Source organism: Cupressus sempervirens, chromosome 2, assembly GCF_028749045.1.
Source record: "Cupressus sempervirens isolate cs-2001-9-10 chromosome 2, ASM2874904v1, whole genome shotgun sequence".
Lineage (NCBI taxonomy): Eukaryota > Viridiplantae > Streptophyta > Pinopsida > Cupressales > Cupressaceae > Cupressus > Cupressus sempervirens.
The window spans coordinates 385,899,904-385,919,838 of record NC_143119.1 but is presented as its reverse complement, the minus strand read 5'-3'; the positions used below and the strand labels follow the sequence as shown (position 1 = coordinate 385,919,838).

General features: G+C 35.3%; 1 pseudogene; it reads right to left on the bottom strand.

The window, feature by feature from the left end:
- Positions 1–18,136: 18,136 nt before the first annotated feature.
- The window catches only part of LOC149572747 (disease resistance protein L6-like), a 56,106-nt pseudogene continuing 54,307 nt past the window's right edge, over positions 18,137–19,935 (bottom strand).

Here is a 19,935-nt window from a genome sequence, read left to right as displayed (position 1 = left end):
CTTTCTCTCACTTTAGGGAGGTTGCTTTTATTTATTTTTAAGTAGGGAGCATTTCATTTGGTGGGGGCACCAAGCCCATGCCTTCCATGTGGGTCTTAAAGGATTTTTCATAATATTTAAAAATTCAATTCCTTTTTGGAGATTAGACTTATAGCAATACCTTTTAGACTTATAGCAATATATTTAAATTGGCAGGTTTATATATATTGAAAATATGTGTCCATAACTTTTTTTTAATATAACATAATTTGTATATAATATCCTTTTAATATTTCAATTTAATTTATTTATAAATAAAACTTATTAATTAATTTTAAAATATCAATTAATGTAATCAATGAATAATTTAATTTAGACTGCAATTAATTTAGTTATAATTTTGATATGAATTCAAGTTGAATTAAATATGGGTATTAAATTTAGACTAGAGTAGAATTATTATTATAAATAAAATTTGTATACATGTTCCTTTAGTGATATTTTTGTTAATCAAAGATAATTATGGTTTAAAATTATTTAATAACATAATAATGTTATTAGAATTTCTAAGATATCAAGTTTCTTTTCTATGTGTACTTTATTATTATGGTGTTTTCGTGATGTTTATTTTATTATGATTTTTGAGGTTTGGTGGTATTTATTTTATAATGGATCTATATGGATTGACTAGCTAGCTAAACTAGGATATGCACTAGAGGCGTCTTTTGATATTTTTTTTTATGATGGTTATTTGACTAGAGGTCATGATGTACTTTATGATTCAAAATTGATACTTATGTTTTATGAGTTTTATGTTGTTGAACATTTGACTTGAGTTTTGAGAACCAAATTATTTTATGGTTTCCTGTTAAGGAACCGAGTTCTATCATTATGGGTGTTGTGGAATGGGACACAATTGTGGTTTATGAGCTTAGGGGAGGCTGTCTAGGTACATGTCTTTGAGAGTGGCTTGCAATAGAGGTTTGGGACCCAAAGTGGTCAGTACTAGGGTAACCTATTGTAAGTTGTTTAAAAAGTGATATCATAGTAATCAAAATATTTTGCCTATCCCTTTCCTTGAAATACACTAAAAAGATGAGTTAGAGATGTTTTCCTTGCCCATGCCTTGAGCACTTGTATAGGCTAAGGATGGGAATTGGATGATACCTAGTGAGAGGTATGAACAGTTTTTCTCATCTTCATGAGAGGATATTTTGGTTCCGCATGTGTCACATTGAGGGTCTGGGGTCCACAGTGACTACTCTAGGGTAACTCAATGCTTGAGGGTCCAGGGTCTAATGAGAGACCAGTCTGGGGTAACTCAAGTAGTTTGACCATGTGATGACACTCCCTAGTATGTAGACTCAATCTCCTTTGTAGATTTTGTATTTGCCTCTGGTGGTGTATTTATTGGTGATGTACTTGTTGTTGGTGTACTTATTGTTGGATGTACTCATTATTGGTGATTTAATTTTATTGATGCTAGTTGTTATTTGATGGTTATTGTTCGTTGAAATGCAGCTTTTTTCTTGAGGTGGAAATCCTTTGGGACTGTATATCAGGATTTTGGCTTTTGATTTCTACTTGGTATATGCATGTTGTTTTGATTATAGTGTTTGTATTGGATTGAGTGTTCATTCTATTTGGATTATCTTTTCTTCTTGAGTAGTATGTGTTACCTTTGAGGTAGTTGTTGGCTATTAGGCTTCCTTGCTAGGGAATGTTTCATGATTGATTAGCCGTATGTGGATCATTCATTATCTTCCCTGCACAGTGGGAGTGGGATCCTAACTAGGCAATTGCGTGGTCAGGAAGTAGTGTCTTCTTATCATTTGGGTCCCCCTCAAACTTACAAATGTTGGATGTTTGTTATAGCAGTTGTACCTTTATCATTCATATTCCTATCTTGGAGACTTCTATTCCTTTGATGTATTTATGTTATCATATATTTTGATGTATTGTATCTATTCTCACATACCTTGTGACATGTGCATTAGATGTACTTTCATTGTATTAGTTGTATTTATGTATTGGCTTATGAGATCTTATGATCATGAACATTGTATTTAAGACTTAACTAATTCATACAACTTTCTTAAACATGACTCAAACATAAAGGAACCCTTTAGGAATGAAATATGTATTGTAATTGCATTTGTGTAAATGTTGTGTATGTGTATATTTCTTCAAGATTGTTACTTTGATGTTGTTTAAACTTTTTTTTAAAATAGTTTAGTAAACATTGTAATATGTTAGGTTTATTTCTCTTGGGTTCCACTATGGGTCCTAGGACCACTAGAGACATTCATGTTGTGTTTAAATGGGTCATAAGGGGTCATAGGTTACTGTATGATCCCTTCCGACCATTCAAATGACAACATTTATTCCTAGGGGGCCCCTAGGGACATGCATGTTGTGTTCAATGGGTCATAAGGGGTCATAGGTTACCCTATGACCCCTTTCAACTATTCACAAGACAACATGTATTCTTAAGGGTCCTAAGACCTCTAAGGACATATATGTTGTGTTCCAATGGGTCAAAAGGGGTCATAGGTTACCCTGTGATCCCTTTTGACCATTCACATGACAATATTTGGTCCTAGGGGTTCTAGGGGTCCTAGCTAGGACCCCTAGGGACATGCATGTTGTGTTTCAATGGGTCATAAGGGATTGTAGGTTACCCTATGATCCCTTATAACCATTGACATGACAAAATGTGTTCTTAGGGGTCCTAGGACACCTAGGGACATGCATATTATTTTCTAATGGGTCATAAGTGGTTATAGGATACCCTATGACCCATTTCAACCAATCACATGAATCATGTGTTCCTAGGGGTCATACATGTTGTGTTCCAATGGATCAAAAGGGGTTGTAGGATACCCTATGACCCATTTTGACCATTCACATGACAACATGTGTTTCTAGGGGTTCCTAGGACCCCTAGGACATGCATGTTGTGCTCTAATGGGTCATAAGGGATTGTAGGATACCCCCTTTTGACCAATAACATGACAACATGTGTTTAGACATATATATTGTCTTCCAATGGGTCGAAAGGGGTTGTAGGTTATCCTATGACCCATTTTGACCATCCACATGACAACATGTGTTCCTAGGGGTTCTAGGACCCTAGAGACATACATGTTGTGTTCTAATGGGTCATAAGAGGTCGTAGGATACCCTTTGGCTCCTTTCAACCATTTACACGATAACATGACATGCGAAAACATATAAAAACTTAGTTCATTCAAAAACTATATAATATTAAATAAAATTATGTTCATTTCATAAAATATATAATACTATATAATATTTTTTTTCGTATTAACATAGGGTAAAAAGATGGATTACAATAGTAATAACTTATGGGTTACAATAATACAAGTTTAAGAAAAACAAGTACCTCATTAGAGTTTTGTATATTAGCCAACCTTTTTTCTAAAAAAAAACACTACTAAAAACACTTGCACATATGCAATAGCTAGCAAGTATTAAACACATATATTCAGAGTAGTCAACATTCATGTAAAGACTGAAGTTCTTAGAATGGCGAGCTAGAGTGGGAGTGGTGCAAGAGTGGGAGGTGGGAAAATTGGTTTCAAAATTGTGGGGGGAAATGAGTTAGATTCAGCTAGTTCAGGAGTGTGATTAGAGTTAGAAGGGGATAATTCTGCAAAGGTGAACAATCCCAATGATGGTGGGACTATGGAGGATCTGAGGGTGGGTCCAAGGTAGACTGTTCCATAAAAGAGATGGGCCAATCTATTTGGTATCAAACCGGCTGGCAAATCTGCTTTACCACCGGTCAAGAATATTTCACATAAGGATAAAGGTATGTTTACACTTGAAATCCCAGATCAAATCATTGATAAAAAATATCTCTAAGATGGATTCGACCCTAGTAGGAAATTTTTTAGGGGCTAGGCCCAACATTGAGGTAGTCGAGACCTTTGTTAGAAGTAAGTGGGCTCTTAAAGGACAAGTGGATATTATAGCGATGGCTAAAGGATGCCTTTCTTTTGGTTTCTCCTATGAAGAAGATAAACGTGAGATTCTTTGCAATGGTCCCTGGGTTGTGGGTAAACATACTCTAGTCCTATAGAAATAGGCTCCAAACTTGTATTTTATGGATGAATCTAGAATCCAAGCTCTTGTTTGGATTAGATTGATAGGGTTACCACTAGAGTTTTGGGTGGAGGATGTGTTTCAAGGTATAAATGATACATTTGGTGAACTTCTATCTATGGATCTGATCACTGTTTTGAGGAGAAGGATGAACTATGCTAGAATTTGTGTGGGTATCTTTCAAGGTTTGGATATGTTAGAATATATATTGCTCAAATATAAACTTGGTATATGGAAGCAACATATTGAGTATGAGACCATCCCCTTTGCTTGTTTCCACTACAAAAAATTTGGACATTGGGCTAAAAAATGTCCATCTTTGAATAAGCCACCCAAAATGTTTAAAAAAATCTTGGTTAGAAAAGATGTTTAGCATGGAGGTTAGATTGGCAGTGGGGAGGATAGGGACTCTTTGGTGGTTAGTAGTTTGGTTAAGGAACCACTAATGACTGTTGAGGATGCTTCTCAATCTATGAGGAATGTTGAAGGTAATGATCAGGCTATCCCATTGGATCCCAATAGTGTGGACATTGGTATGGCTAAGGAAGGAGGTGTGAGGAATCCCATTAATGGGGATGGAGTTGATGGTGGAAAGTCTGAACCTGATTGCACCCATGAAGTTTCTGTGGTAGTTGAGGAAGTCGCTTCTCTCCCTATAAGTAAGGTAGATCTTAGAATGTTATAGTTGTAGAAAGCTATCAAATGAGGGGGGAAGCTAAGGAAATCTATAATGTGCTTCAGGAGGTAGAGGTGAACTCTAGAGCAGAGTGGACTTACATTGGGGGTATTCAAACTTCTAAATCTAAAAAGAAGAATGAGGGTGTATCATCCAAAAAGAATAAAGAGAATGTTGTGGTCAAAACATGAGCAATAAGAAAGATGATATCCCTAGCACACCTTTGGGGAAAGGTAATAAAAAAGGGGAAGTGAAGAGCAACAAGGCTAGGGAATTTTGTCCACATGCGACACCTTTGGGTAAAGGCTTTAAGGTTGGAGATGTTGGTGTATCTCCTTCTTCAGCTGGTAGACCATCTAATATGCATAGAAGAATGGTTGAGACTAAAAAAAGTATTGCTAATGGTAGTCAAAGGACTATCTTAGAAACAAAAAAAATTCGTAAGAAATGAAGTTCATCTCTTGGAACATAAGAGGAGTAACTAATCCTCATAAACAAGATATTATTAAAAACATGATTAGGGATAATAAACCAGATATTGTTCTGATTAAAGAAACTAAAATGCTGAAGGATAAAGTTGAAGGTATCTTGGTTTTCAAGGGAGGAAGGATTATTGGGAATGATTCAGATGGAGCCTCAGGAGGTATGGCAGTTTACAGGAATGAGAAATGCATTGCTGGAGAACTTATTTCTCAAAATAGGAAAATGATGAACATCAGATTTACCAATTCTAAGGATGACTCTACTTGGGTGCTTACTAATGTCTATGCCCCCAATTCTAAATGGGGTAGGAAGGTTCTTTGAGAAAATATTACCAATCAAAGAAAAACCTTTGCGGATGAGAATTGGATTAGTATGGGGGATTTTAATACCACATTGATAGAAACTAAAAAGATGGGAGGAAGTCAAACCAACTTGGACAATAGACTGGATTTAATGGACTTCATTGATTATCATCTTCTTCATGATATGGATTTGCATGGTATTGATTATACTTGGACTAATAGAAGAACTAGTAAGGATCTCATTCAGGTCAGATTGGATAGAGTTCTCATTATTAGTGATTGGTTTTTAAATATAAATGCTCTCTTACTACTCAAGTTCGTATTGGTTCGGATCACTATCCCATTTTTCTTGGGGCTGATTTGTTAACCTTTCAAAAGAATTATCCTTTTAAATTTGAGAAAATGTGGATCCTGCATCTGGGTCTAGAATATCTTATCAAGGAATGGTGGAACATTCTTGTGGAGGGCATTGCTATGTTCAAAGTTGCTGCTAAGTTGCAAAACATTAAAAAATATATCAAAATTTGGAATAGAATACTTTGGGGAACATTTTTGAGAATACAAAGAAGGTCTTAGAGGAACTTAAAGATATTTAGGACAGTATTCAGGCTAATGGTTATGAGAATGTCTCTAGGGAGGAAGAATCTGAGAAACTGATGGAGATTCATGACAGTATTACAAAGGAGGAGATGTTCTAGAGGTAGAGATCTAGAAAAAAAAATTTGAAGGAAGGAGATTGGAATTCCAAGTATTTTCATATGACCACTTTGAAGCATATGATGCTTAATAGAATTTCTAGACTCAATACCATTGGTGGGTCCACGGAGGATGAGGAGATTATCAAAAGGGAAGCTATGTATTTTTTTCAAAAATCTTCTTCAAGGGGACCCCAATTTGGAGAAGGATAAGTAGAATATGTTTGTAGATTGTATTCCAAGCTATGTCTTAGAAGAGCAGAATATATTCCTTACTTCTATTCTGTCTTATGATGAGATATCTATGGTTTTTTTTTCCTTTTATGGACATAAGGCTCCAGGGCTAGATGGATTTCCTTTCTTGTTTTTTCATAAGTTCTGGAGTATTATCAATGATGATGTTTGTAATGGGGTTAAGGAGTTCTTTGGCTCTAGGAAATTTCTCAAAGAGTTGAATGGCACTTTCCTTGCTTTAATTTCCAAGAAGCTGGGTGTTGATAGTCTAGACCAGTTTAGACCAATCAATCTTTGTAATTCTTTTTATAAGATTATTTCTAAAGTGCTTACTCTAAGAATTTTGTCCCTTCTCCCTAGCTTGATTTCCAGGCAATAGAATGGTTTTGTTCTGGGAAGGCAGATTTTGGATTCAATTATTTTGGTGCATGAAAATATTCACTCTCAATGCTTCTAAAGAAAGAGGGGTTTCGTCTTAAGTTAGACCTACCCAAAGCTTATGATAGAGTAGATTGGGTTTTTCTTCTAAGAGGACTCAAAGCTTTTGGTTTTAACAAGAGATTTAGGGATCTGGTCCTTATGCTAGTCTCTTCGGCTACTTTCTCGGTTCTTGTGAATGGTTCACCTACTCCTTTTTTTTAGGCCTTGCATGGTTTAAGGTAGGGGGGTATGCTTTCACCTATCCTCTCTATTTTGATGGTTGAATGGCTAGGAAGATTTGTGGAAAAGTTGGTGAGGGTGGGGGATTTTGTTGGTCTTAAACCCTCTTCCAAAGACTTGATTTGTTTGCATCAACAATTTGTGGATGATTCTATTGTTATGGGAGAACCCTCAGTTAGAAATGCTAAAAATTTAAAGAGGGCTTTGGAGGATTATGGGAAAGCTTCAGGTCAACTTATTAATTTGAGCAAACGTGTGATTTATTTTGTCAATGTGAATGAGAAGAGACAGAACAAAATTAAAAAGATCATTGGATGCGAGATCAGTTCCTTATCGGGTTCTTATCTTGGATTAACTCTTTGTTTGGATCCACTTGAGACCTTTTGGAGTTCACTAATTGGCAAAATTCACTCGAAGTTAGCTGGTTGGAAAGGTTCCCTCCTTAGTCAGGATGGTAAGATTATCATTCTCAAATCAATATTATAGAATGTTTCACTATATGCTTTGAGTGTTTTTAAGATTCCTAGAAAGTTTGTGATTGCTATTGAAAAAATTCAGAAGCTTTTCTTATGGACGAGTATGGAAAAAAAGAAAAGATTGCCTTTGATTGCTTGGGAGAAAGTTTGCATGCCTTATAATACAGGTGGCCTTGGTCTGAGAAGAGTCACCACTATGAATGATGCTTTGCTGGTCAAATTGTTATGGAGGTGGCACAAAGAAGGAGAATGACATTAAATTTGGACTGATAAGTATAATAGGGAGGACCAAGATCTTAATTACTTTCTTAATAATGAGTCAATACAAGGAGGTTCTATGATTTGGAAAAATGCTCAAAAACATAAACATATTATTAAGAGAGGGGTTAGATGGAAGGTTAGAAATGGGAGGATAGTTTTTTTATGGGATGATATTTGGATTTTTGATCATCCTCTTAGTGTTGATCAAAGGCATAATGCTTATATGGAGCAATGTAAGAATCTCTTCAGGATTTTCGTTGAGGATTATTAGGAGGGGAATAGGTGGATGAACCTTAAAAGGGTGGATAGAAACCTGATTTATATCAACAAGATGCTGAATGCAGTCTTCTTAAGCCATGAGGAGGATGCACTAATTTGGAAATTCAATCCTAATGGGCTCTTCTTTGTGTCTTCGGTGTATGTGAATGCTTTTGAAGAGAATCCATAGCCTTGCTGGGCTAAAGCGTGGTTTAAAGGTACGAATCCCAAAGTTAACATATTTTTTTGGATACTTTTGCAAGATAAAATTTTGACTTTGGATAACCTTTTGAAGAGAGGGTTCAACATTGTTAATATAATCATGCTGAGTTGGTCAACCATATGACCTTACACTATTCTTTTACTAAAAAGGTGTGGAATAGGTTTTGTGGTCTGCTGAATATTGCTTGGGTTTTCCTTGATTCCATTCAACACATTTTTAATGGTTGGAAGCCACTTTGTAATAATGCTTTAGTTTTGTGATTGTGGGATTTTATTCTCCTGTTCCTTTGCTGGGGTGTTTGGAAGGAACAAAATGATAGGGTGTTTAGGGGAATTGAATCAAATCTTGATCAGGTTTTCTATAAGATTAAGAATTTGATAATTGAGAATATAAGGTCTAGTGGAAATGGTCAACAATCTTAGAATGAATGGGAAGATTTGGTGATCTAGAATTGGAACCTTAAGGATATCAGTCTGATTCAAAGTGGTCCTAACCTTAGGAAGCTTGCGAGATGAGATTGTCCCCTGATGAACTGGTACAAGATAAATTTTGATGGGCCTTTAGAGGGCAACCCAGGAATTGCAAGTTGTGGAGTGATTATTAGGAATGAGAATGGAGATAGAATAGGGGGTATGGCCATCCCTATTGGCACTCAAACTAATCATGTGGCTAAGGCTAATGCTACCCTTTATGGTCTTATCTATGCTAAGAGTTTGAATTTGAAAAATATATGGTATGAGTGGGATTCATTAAATATTATCAATTGCCTTAATGGAGTTACCAAGTCTTCCTAGACTATTAATAGCATTATTTTTCAAGCCAGAGATATTATTAATTCCTTTGAAAGTTATACTGTTAATCATAATTTTAGAGAAACCAATCAAGTTGCTGACTAGGCTGCCAATGTGGCTTGTAAGAGTGAGGAAAAGGTAATATGGAACAATAATGATAACATACCCATAGAGGGGTACTTACTGATCGAACATGATAAAGTTTGAAGTAAGCAAAAGTGGTCCATTAATGATTTCCATGTTAGAAATAGTTAATTATTTTTGTGACATTTTTGGGCTGCAGTGGGCTATTATGAGAAGGACAAAGTTTTTCCACTTAATTCCACACAGATTGTGGGTCTTATTTGCCACTGTGTGCCTTAGTTGTGATATCGATTACCTCTTTTAGTTGCAAAGGATTTTTTTGGAAAAGACATGATTTTCACTCTCGAAACAGGAATATGGGAGGAAAATGAAAGAAAATCGAACCAACTAGCTATAAAGAATGGAGGAATAAGAAGGAAATCTGGGAAATTCTTGAGCAAGGAAACTTTACTGGATATATGGAAAACCTAAAAGGAAATTGCATGGATCTTGTAGGAAATCAAAGAATGGATGTGACTGAAGAAATCATAGCTGAAGCTATTGATCTAGAGATGGAGGGAATTAATTTTTATCAGGATAGAAAGCTGTCTAATAGAGCAATCGATGAGTTTGCGAATTTTGCTAAAGAATGCAACAGACTGGGTAAAATAGGTAAATTTTACTTTAACCCAGCTTCTATTTCATGCCTTTGAAGATTTGTGGTGTTTATGATTATTGAATATCTCACTCTGGATGGTTAGTTCACAAAAATTTATGGTCACCATTTTATGTTACTCAATCATTTCAGGCATGGGATTAGATTTAATTTGCCTTTTTATCTTAGACAATCTCTCGGTAATTCCATTATGGCATCCCAAAATGACCCGGATGGTGATCATGTCTGCCATGAGGGGCTTATGTTTCTGATTATGAACCTTCTAAAGACTAAAAAGATGGATAGGCCTAGGCAAAGTAAGAAAGTAGTTGATTATGAGACAAAGGGCTTTGATTCAGAGGAGGACCTAGATAAAGACAATGAGGATGAAGGGGATTAGGTGGATGTTAAACAGACTTTGAAAGGGGATTTTGGTAGTAGCTCCAAGGAGAAAAAGAAAGGAAAGGGGAGTGACATGGATCAAGATAGTGATTATGTGGAGGAAATGAGAAAGGGTTCTTAGAAGAGAGGATTTTGAGGGAAGGGCTCGGGTAATAGGTGTTTGAATGTGGATACAACCTCAGTTCCCTCTGATGATGAACTATTAATATAAGGGATGGGAAGAAAAAGAAAACTAGGGTTAGCTTAGAATGAGGGGGAGGACAATGTCCCAAAAGAGGTGCATTTAGGTATCAGCAGGCAAGGGTAGCAAGAACACCATTTGGACCATAGCAGGGAGGAGAACAAGAAGGATTTGCTAAAGGGTATCATGGGTAACCTGGGGTTAATTTTGAAGGAGATTGGAACCCTTAAACAATAAATGCAGGTGATCTCAAAGGAGTTTGAGCAGCTCAATAAGACAACTAGGGGGGAGCGCACATTGGGCCAACATATTGATAGGCTTTCAGAAGACATTGGTAATGTAGAGGAGGTTAAAAAATTAATGAAAAGGGTGCCTCCAATTGAAACCAAAAAATAGGAATTTGGAACAGGCTAATAAAGATATATAAAATAGGATGGACAGCTTGGAAGCTAGAGTGAGTAATATGGAAAACAAGATTAAGAATGTGGGTGACAAAAATTGTAACATTCTAAAAACTACAGCTGACAATTTCAATACTTTGCTAAATAAGATAGATCAGGATAAAGGACTTGACTCCTCTATTGGGAATGAGGATACACGGCCAAGCAAGTGCACAAGGGCCAATTCCAAGAAGAATGCAGGTGGGGAAGTGAAAAAGTTGGAAGAGATGAAAGCCACTATAGAGAATATGAACATTTTGGCAGTTCAAGCGGTGGACCTATTGAAAACTCTGTAGCTGTCTGAGTGATGTCCTTTTGCTATCCTTTTGCTGTTCTTTTTGCATAGTTGTTTTGGGCTTCATGTTACTGTGATTTGACTATCTTTTATCTGAGGCTTTTTCTTTTTGAACTCCTTAGTTTGTTACTCTTTGATACTTTGTTAAAGGTTTTAGGTCCTTTAAAACCTCTTTTTACGTAATCAAAACATTCACGTAAAGATTTGTTACTACAAAAAAGTGTTCTTGACACCAAAAAGGCTTGAAAGAAGTGTCCAACAATATCCTATCTATCTCCATGCTTTGGTAATGCTTGATCATGATGCACCCTATAGTCAACATGAGACCTATCTTTAATACTTAGCTTCTCAATAAATTGACTTAGGTTATCCATTTCTCTTTGGTTGAGCATATCCTTGTGAATGGAGAAGTATTGGCATGATAAAATATCTTTTTTTTGGATCATGACTTGCCCCTTCCTCATCACCATCATGAACTTGTCTTTGGTAATCTCTAAGGCTGTAACAACCTATGACATAGTATAAAAATGAATGAGTTTACATCCAAACTCAATAAGTTGCCTCCTCTTTTGAAAAATCTCTCCATTTCTCTCCTTCCAAAGAAACCATAAAATCTCACAGGTAAGAACATACCAAAATGTGTTAGACTTGAGATCAAAGGACTCAACAAACCTGATTAAGACTTCACTCCATGACAAACTAGGATTTTTTATTCCAAACAATGGGTGACCCAAAGAAAATAGACCACACACCTCGGGTAAAATCACATTCAAAAAATAAGTGTTCAAAAGATTCAGGAACATACCACACACCACAAACAATAGGACAACCCAACTCACGAGGTAAAGTATTACCAACAACAATTTTCTTTAAGAGCAATAGCCATCTAAAGAAATACTTTTTAGGCTCACAGGGAGAGTGCCAAAAGAGGTTAAAGATAAACTGTCATCTAGAGATTGAAAGTTTCAGCCACTAACCAATCTAAATCCAAGTTCCCTAGCTACAATAAGTTGCCAATGGTATCAAATAGACTACTCAAGTTAACAAATCTACTCAAATACATGTTTTGTAGATGTGATAATCAAAAACATAAAGATGCTAAATTTGTATAAAAGCAATTTTAACAATTTTTTAGAAATAAAATACAACATTGTCACAATTAGCACAATTACATTTTAAATGAATTTTAAAAATATGTTTACATTGTAAACTAAAAGTTTTCTAAAACTATTTAAAAACACTAACATATAACAAAGTATATAAGTATATTGCATTTAAGAACCCTTAATTTTAAAAACAACTAATGTATTGCCCTCATCATAAATATCACAATTATCTTAAACCTCAACTTTTTTCTATCTCCATACAATGGAATTCTCAAAATATCCACATTACACTTTCACAAAAAATAATATTCTTCACTCTTAATAAGGTTGAGATATTTATTATTTAACATAAGTTCCCACAGAAGCTTAAATCCAAATTTTGGAGCTGTGATAAGTTTCCAATTGTATCAGGGAGGTCATTCAAATTATCACACCAATCTACATCTAAGTTGTGCAACTGTGATAAGTCACTAATGGTATCAAGGATACTTTTCAAATTACTAACGAATTAAATGCAAGTTCTTCAATTGTAATAAACTACCAATGGTAGCATTCATCTCATTCAAGCTCTTACACCAATTTGTAGCTACGATAAGTTACCAATGGTGTCAGGAAGCTCATTCAAGTTAGAAAAATTCAAAGTTAGGTAGGGGAAAGGTAATTTGATAGTGGGTAAGGTGGTTGAATACAATTAATATTATAATGAAACACAAACAATAGCATGTCAATTTACTTATTTCCAAAAAGATTTATCAAATATGTGAGTTTCTTTTGGATTCAATTGTGTAATTATTTTTATATGCTTCAACATCTTGGCTCACACTATGTGATCCATCATAATAATTGATGAGAGAGAGACCATTTTTGATCCATTACCTGTATTTAATTGATCAGGTGTCTTTTTTTTCTTTTCTTTTTTGCATTAATGATTGATATTACACTTTGTGATCCATCATCAGGATGAATGATAAAGAGTATAAGGTCTTTGTGGTCTAGCTTAATGACTCGATGATAGGGAGCATACATATCACAATTGATCCTTATGTTCTTTATCATTCATCTTGATGATGGATTGCAAAGTGTGATTCAAAAATATTGATGCAACAAAAAAACTTACACAATCAAAACCAAAAGTAACTAGCTTATTTATCTTATGAACTGTAGAACTCTACTTGTTATTATAGATTTAATGAATTTGAAAAATAAATGATTTTTCTTTTTCTTTTTTATCGGTAAGAGGCCGAAGCCAAGATTAAATATTATTTTATCAAGCACAGGTAGATTCAAACCCAAGACCTCTTCGATAAGAGGCTCACGATTTACCACTGTGTTGTAGGCTCTTGCTTGAAAAATAAATAATTATAAGATATGACATCAGTGTATAAAAAAACTTGGCTTGGTGCACAAGAATCAATCTATTTTCTTTTTTTGGACCCTTTTGGATACCTAAATGCAAAAATAAAATGTGATGTTTCATCATATATGAACATGGAGACTCCAAACCAATTAATTATAAGGACATCTAACAAGTAAGCTACTATACAAAATTTCATCCATCTTGATCTCTATCACTCACCTTGATGATGGATCACAATGTAAGGACGCAAATTTTGATCTAAAAAACACATTTTTTCATCGAATCCATAAGCAAGACACAAATTTATTTAATGAATTGTAGAATTCTACTTGTTCTCGTCAGTTTAGTAATCTAAAAAATGTCTAATTATAAGATGTCACATTAATGTACTAAAAATGGCTTAACGTACAACTATGAGTCTATCTTCTTTTTTGAACCTTTTTAAACACCTTAGAAAAAAATGTGAGGTGTCATCATATTTGACCATGGGGACTCAACATCTATTTAGTTTAAGAAGGGGACTTGACTAGTAAGCTACTACAGGAACCAAATAAGATTAAAGTGCCTCAAATGTTTGTTACCAACTCCAAAAAATCATTATAGAATATTATCTCCTATAAAACTAGTGTTATTTTTTACTTATCAAAACATTATCACCCTTACAATTTATTTGTTGTTTAGTTATCACTAAATTCTTTTCTATTGAAGGCCATATCTAGATCAATGCCCAAAAAGTTTACATAAACACTATTGAGAGAATGGAAAACATAAGGTTGCATGTAACTAAAAAGCTTCCTTATTTATTCCATGAAATAATAATCCTTATTATTCTTAGTCAATGTTAAGTAATAACAATGTATTGTTGCAAATAAGGGAATCATGCCCATCATGCTTCCCATTTAAGATAAAATTATGCATATGCACTTATCAAACCTCTTCTATGATTGTTGGTAGTATCCCTAGCTTAGATTCAAAAAGATGGAACTTAAAAATATCTTACTTTCATTTAACTAGATTAGCTCAAAATGCTACCTAGTAGCTAATGCACTGGGTGTGATTTCATCAAAGTAATAAGTCACCAATATCTAACTCATCTTTTCATAATAGACAAACACTGTTGCTAGGTTTAGGAGGATTTTAGCAATTTAAATCAATAACTTGTTATTATATCTTTGATATATATTCAATGGAATAAAGTTCTAATATCATGTTATCCTCCAATTTAGTGAATTAAAGATCTAGTTGGGTTACTAGGTCTGGTAACAATATTATACCACTATCCCACTTATTTTTCCATGTCTTGGTATATAGCTGTCCAGTGTGTTGTCAGGATTCAAATTTTCCTCTATACGTCAATGATAACACATGCTTTCACTATTTCTCATATCCTACACGTTTGGAATTTGGAGCCACATTCACATTCTCACACAGGTCGGATTTACTGGTGGAATGATGCCATCACCAGAACTGTTAGATTTCTACACATCTATGGGTGGCAGTTGGCAGTTTTCAAACACCAGTCTTATGAATCCACTACTACAGCTCTCAAAAAAGCTTATGAAGCTATCACCCTTAACCCTTTTGATGTTGATTTGTAAATTCAACTTGCCAAGCTTCACCATGACAAGAAGGTTGCAGATAACTATGCTTCCCATGAGGCCCAAATCAAAGCTTGCCTCCATTGGTTGGAGGTTGGTGATAAGCCTTCTAAAGAATGTTTTCAAGCTCTTAGAGCTTGTCATACCAATTTTGGGATTAAAAATATTCAACAAGGAAATTATGTTCTCTCTAGTCTCCCTGAGATCCTACAAGCTTTTGTTCACCACTACAAAAATGTGTTTGCTTCATAGGGAAATTTGGTTGCTCAAGAGGAAGCCCTTAGAAAGTGTATTATTATTACTCCAAACTGCCTAGTGGTTGAGAATGAGCCTTCTATGAGCAGCTTCTCACCATCCAAGACCTCAAGGATTTAATTTTTTCTATGGCTAATGACAAATCCCCTAGCTGTGATGGGTTTCCCTATAAATTTTACAAACACCTTTGGGAGTCTATTGGTCCAAACCTACACAAAGTTTATCTTGAAGCCTATCATTCTAAGAGTCTAGGAGCTATAATGAATAAAGGAAACATCAAATTCATACCTAAAGTTGGAGATCACGAAGATATCTGTAATTGATGTAACCCATTACCTTGCTTAATGTGTCTTATGAAATTATTGCTAAGGCAATTTCTCTCAAATTCCACCATCTCTTTTCCTTAATTGTGCAACCAGAGAAAACTAGCTTTTTTAAGTCCAGGTATATTCTTGACACCATCATTACTATTTGGGAAGGCATGGTGTGAGCTGGAAAGTCCAATCAATCATCTGTGCTTTTGAAATTTGAATTTTCTAAAGCTTATGACCAGATCAAATGGCCTTTCATTTTGGCTATGCTTCAAGCTCTTGGTTTCGACCCTAATTTTCTTCATTCTATGAAAATGCTTTTTGGAGATACAATACTTGTATTACTATCAATAGCTCTCAATCTAAAGCTTTTGGGCTCTTTCATTCCATCTAGCAGGGTTGCCCTCTAGCTTTGGCTTTATATGTTCTCATTGCTAAAGGTTTTGGATACTTGCTAGCCCACTCCATTTCTTCTGGTTTGGTTCATGGAATTTCCTTACCAGATTCCTCCACCTAGTTGGTCAATGGACTCTTTACTAATGATTCCTTTCTCACTCTTTTGGAGGATGAGGAAAACATCACTAATGCCTTGTAATATCTGGATACCTTTGTCAAACCTTTGGCTCAGCTATTCAATGGCACAAAACTCTTTGTTTTTGACAATGTTTTCTTCCAGCTCTGCCATGGCTTGACCAATTCCAATGGAAATGGGTCACTCACGAGGAGATCTTTGGCTTTTAGGGCATTCCTTTTGACTTTCAAGCTTTGCCAGTTGATTTGTGGAATTTTACCCTTATCAAGATTGTAAAGAAGGTTAACTATTGGTTTACTAAACCCCTTTCCCTTATAAGGAGATTCCAAATTTACTCAAAGGTTTTGGCCGCTACATATGTGTATTATTCTTCATGATGGGCTCCTTCCAAAGCCTCTTATATGAAATTAAAGCATTTACTTTGTGACTTTTTTTGGGCTTTTGGCTTTGATCATCATGGCTTCCATAGAGTGGCTTGGGATTATTGTTGTCTCCCCAAAGAGTCTAGAGGCCTTTGCCTTGTTTCCACTCAGAAGTAAGGGCTTGTTCTTTGTACCAAATGGATCATTCGTGCCATTAGTGGAGATTAAGCATGGAAAGTTTTGGTTCAACATTACATATCTTTTGGGTTTCCTGTTAATAGACCGACATGGAAGGGGATTGGCTTTCAAAACCTTCTTTTCATGTGGGAACTTGTGCACATACATGGCTCTTTTGTTATCAAGAGCATTTGGAAAGCTTGGAAAGCTGTCAAGCCTTGGCTTCGCTGATCCAATGATGGTTTTCGGGATGGACTCTCTTTGAATCAACAGAACATTTGGTGGTCTCCTTTATTTGCCACCTAGGGTGTCCCTTTGGCCAAGACTCAAGGTGCTTGTGCTCTATTTTTTTTAAAACATGGCATCAAGACCCTTAAGGGCCTCTTTTCCAAGGTCACTATGAGCCTCAAATCCTAGGAAGCTATGCAAGTCCAGTTCCATCTTGCCCATTTAGATCGACAGACTTTTGATCTATTGGTTGCTACAATTCCAGATCATTTACTTCATAAAGTGGGTATCTAGTCTATTCATCCTTGGTGGACTAATTGGAAATGGTATCTTGCCACTCCCTTCACTAGCTATAAGCCCAGATTGGGGTATCTATGGCTTTCTCTCCATTTTCCAATGGTGGATACCCTCAACCAACATTGGCATTTGCATTCTTCTCTTTCTAAGTGGAGAAAGCATTTTGACACTATTTGGATTGCCATCATGGAGCCCAAGATTGCCCACTTTGCTTGGTGTCTAGTTTTTCAAGGTCTTCCCCTTAGGCCTCAACTCAAGCATTTTGCGGTTTTGGATCCCCAATGTCCTTTTTGTGGGCAACCAAAGACTTTTTTGAATATTTTTTGGTTTTGTAGATGTGCTCAACAATATTGGCACTAGATTCATTATTTTTTAAACCCTTTTGGCCAGAACCCTTTTCCTAGTATATGGTTTTTTTGGGTGATTCCGCCAAGTTTCCTAAGAAGTTTACCCAAATCTAGCATACCTTCATGATGGAGATTTTTTTTACTTTATGGAAAGATAGGAATGCTATTATATTCACTCACAGTTTTCTTGACATAAATATTTCTATGTACACTAAAGCATGCATTTGTAATAATATAATGATGCAGATTCAAGTACATGCCAACAAGGTGGCTCTGGAGGTGGCCCACCTCCAAGAGCTACTTAACCACTTGCATAGTGCTCCCTATACAAGTACTAGAGTACCACTTGATGTCTCAGTTGACGCTACTTTTCCCAAGGGCCATTGCTGGGGACACAACTCTTCAGGTCATCGCTAACACATGCCTCACTCGCAGGCTTCCTATCATCGCTCTTGTAGTGATGGCGATGGTGGTTGGCATTGCCACTCATTTTCTCTACCCCAAGGTGGCACAGGGTGGTCCCTGGGCCCAATGGATCCCTCTCCTGATGCTTGGTGTATTGTACCTGGTAAATGGCCAATTCATTTCGAATTGGTCATCTTGCCCCCTCATATTGATAACAAGGATGTAGCTTAGGCCCTCGACAATGTTGTTGATGGCTAGACTATTCCCAAACCACTTGCCAATCCCAGAGATGACTAGGGATTTCATGATCAGGATGACCCACCACCCTCAGCTAGCACTGCTTTGGCAGCCTAACGGTTGTTTCTTAAAGTTTTTTTTTGATGGATAGTTGTTGATTCTGGTTATGGCTGTGTGAACTTTCACGGGGTGATCTTGTATCCCCCAACCCCTTTTTTGTGAATTGTAACTAAGTATATTATTTATTAATAGAAAAGGACTATTCATCCAAAAAAAAATGTTTGATTTCATTTTATTTGTATACATCAATTTAAATCAATAACATGTTCTTATGTCTTCAATATATGTTCTATGGAATGAAGTTCTGATGTCATTGCTATCCTTCAATTTAGTGAATTAAAGATCTACTTGGGTTAATAGGTTCGCCTCTATTTGAGGGGGAAAATATTTTTATTTATGTATAACGACTTAATCATGTAGAGTTAAATTTTTCTTGATTTTCATATTATTTGTACACATCAATTTAAATCAATAACTTGTTATTATGTTTTCGATATATATTCTATGGAATAAAGTTCTAATATCATTGCTACCCTTCATATCTGTGAATTAAAGATCTGCTTGGGTTAAATGGTCCACCTCTATTTAAGTGGAAACATATTTCTATTTATCCATAAAGACTTAATCCTGTAGAGTTAATAGATTTTTTTGATTTTTTTTTCATTTTATTTGTATACATAAGCCACATTTTCCCTATAAGCTATAATTGATTTGAGAAACATTCATATGAGTCTTCAATTGTTAATTTGTCTTAAGTGTTTAACTTGGTCATATTTCATGCACCACTCATAAATTAAAAGTTGTGAAAATCTAAGAAGAATCCTAGTGCAAAATATTATTGGTCATTTCTCTATATTTGGGATAATTTATCACACTTCTCTGGGTTCCCTTCCTAGAATAACATTTTGATGGTCCTCACAATTTCTAAAATAATCATTCCTTTATGATTTATGTGTCATCTTGGAGTTTGAAACTCATCTTTACCTCAATAAAATTCTCCTAATTTTTGAAAGTCTAATGATTTTCACTTTGTGTTTAAATAAAAGCATGAAAGGGTATACATAAGATTATGAGAGACCAAAAATAAGCATTTAAAAAAAATGCCTCATTTTAGATATTTGATATTTTTGATAATTAATATAAACATAATAAACTAATATACATAATAATATATTAATATAAGTAGTAAAACCATGTAAACTAATGTTAGTATTTATACATATATATGTTAAAATGTATATTAATGTTTGTGTGTTTGTGCGCGCGCGCGTTTGTGTGTGTTAGAATATTTAGAATAATTGAGGGTAGGGGGAGGGGGGGTGGGTGAACTAGTTATTCTCAGGTCCAAATGTACTAATTCAACTTTTAACAAGTTATTCAATCTCATAAACTCACTCGACTAATATAACAACTTAACTATAAATCAACTTATTCATTTCATCACTTAGTTCTTTGTTAAGT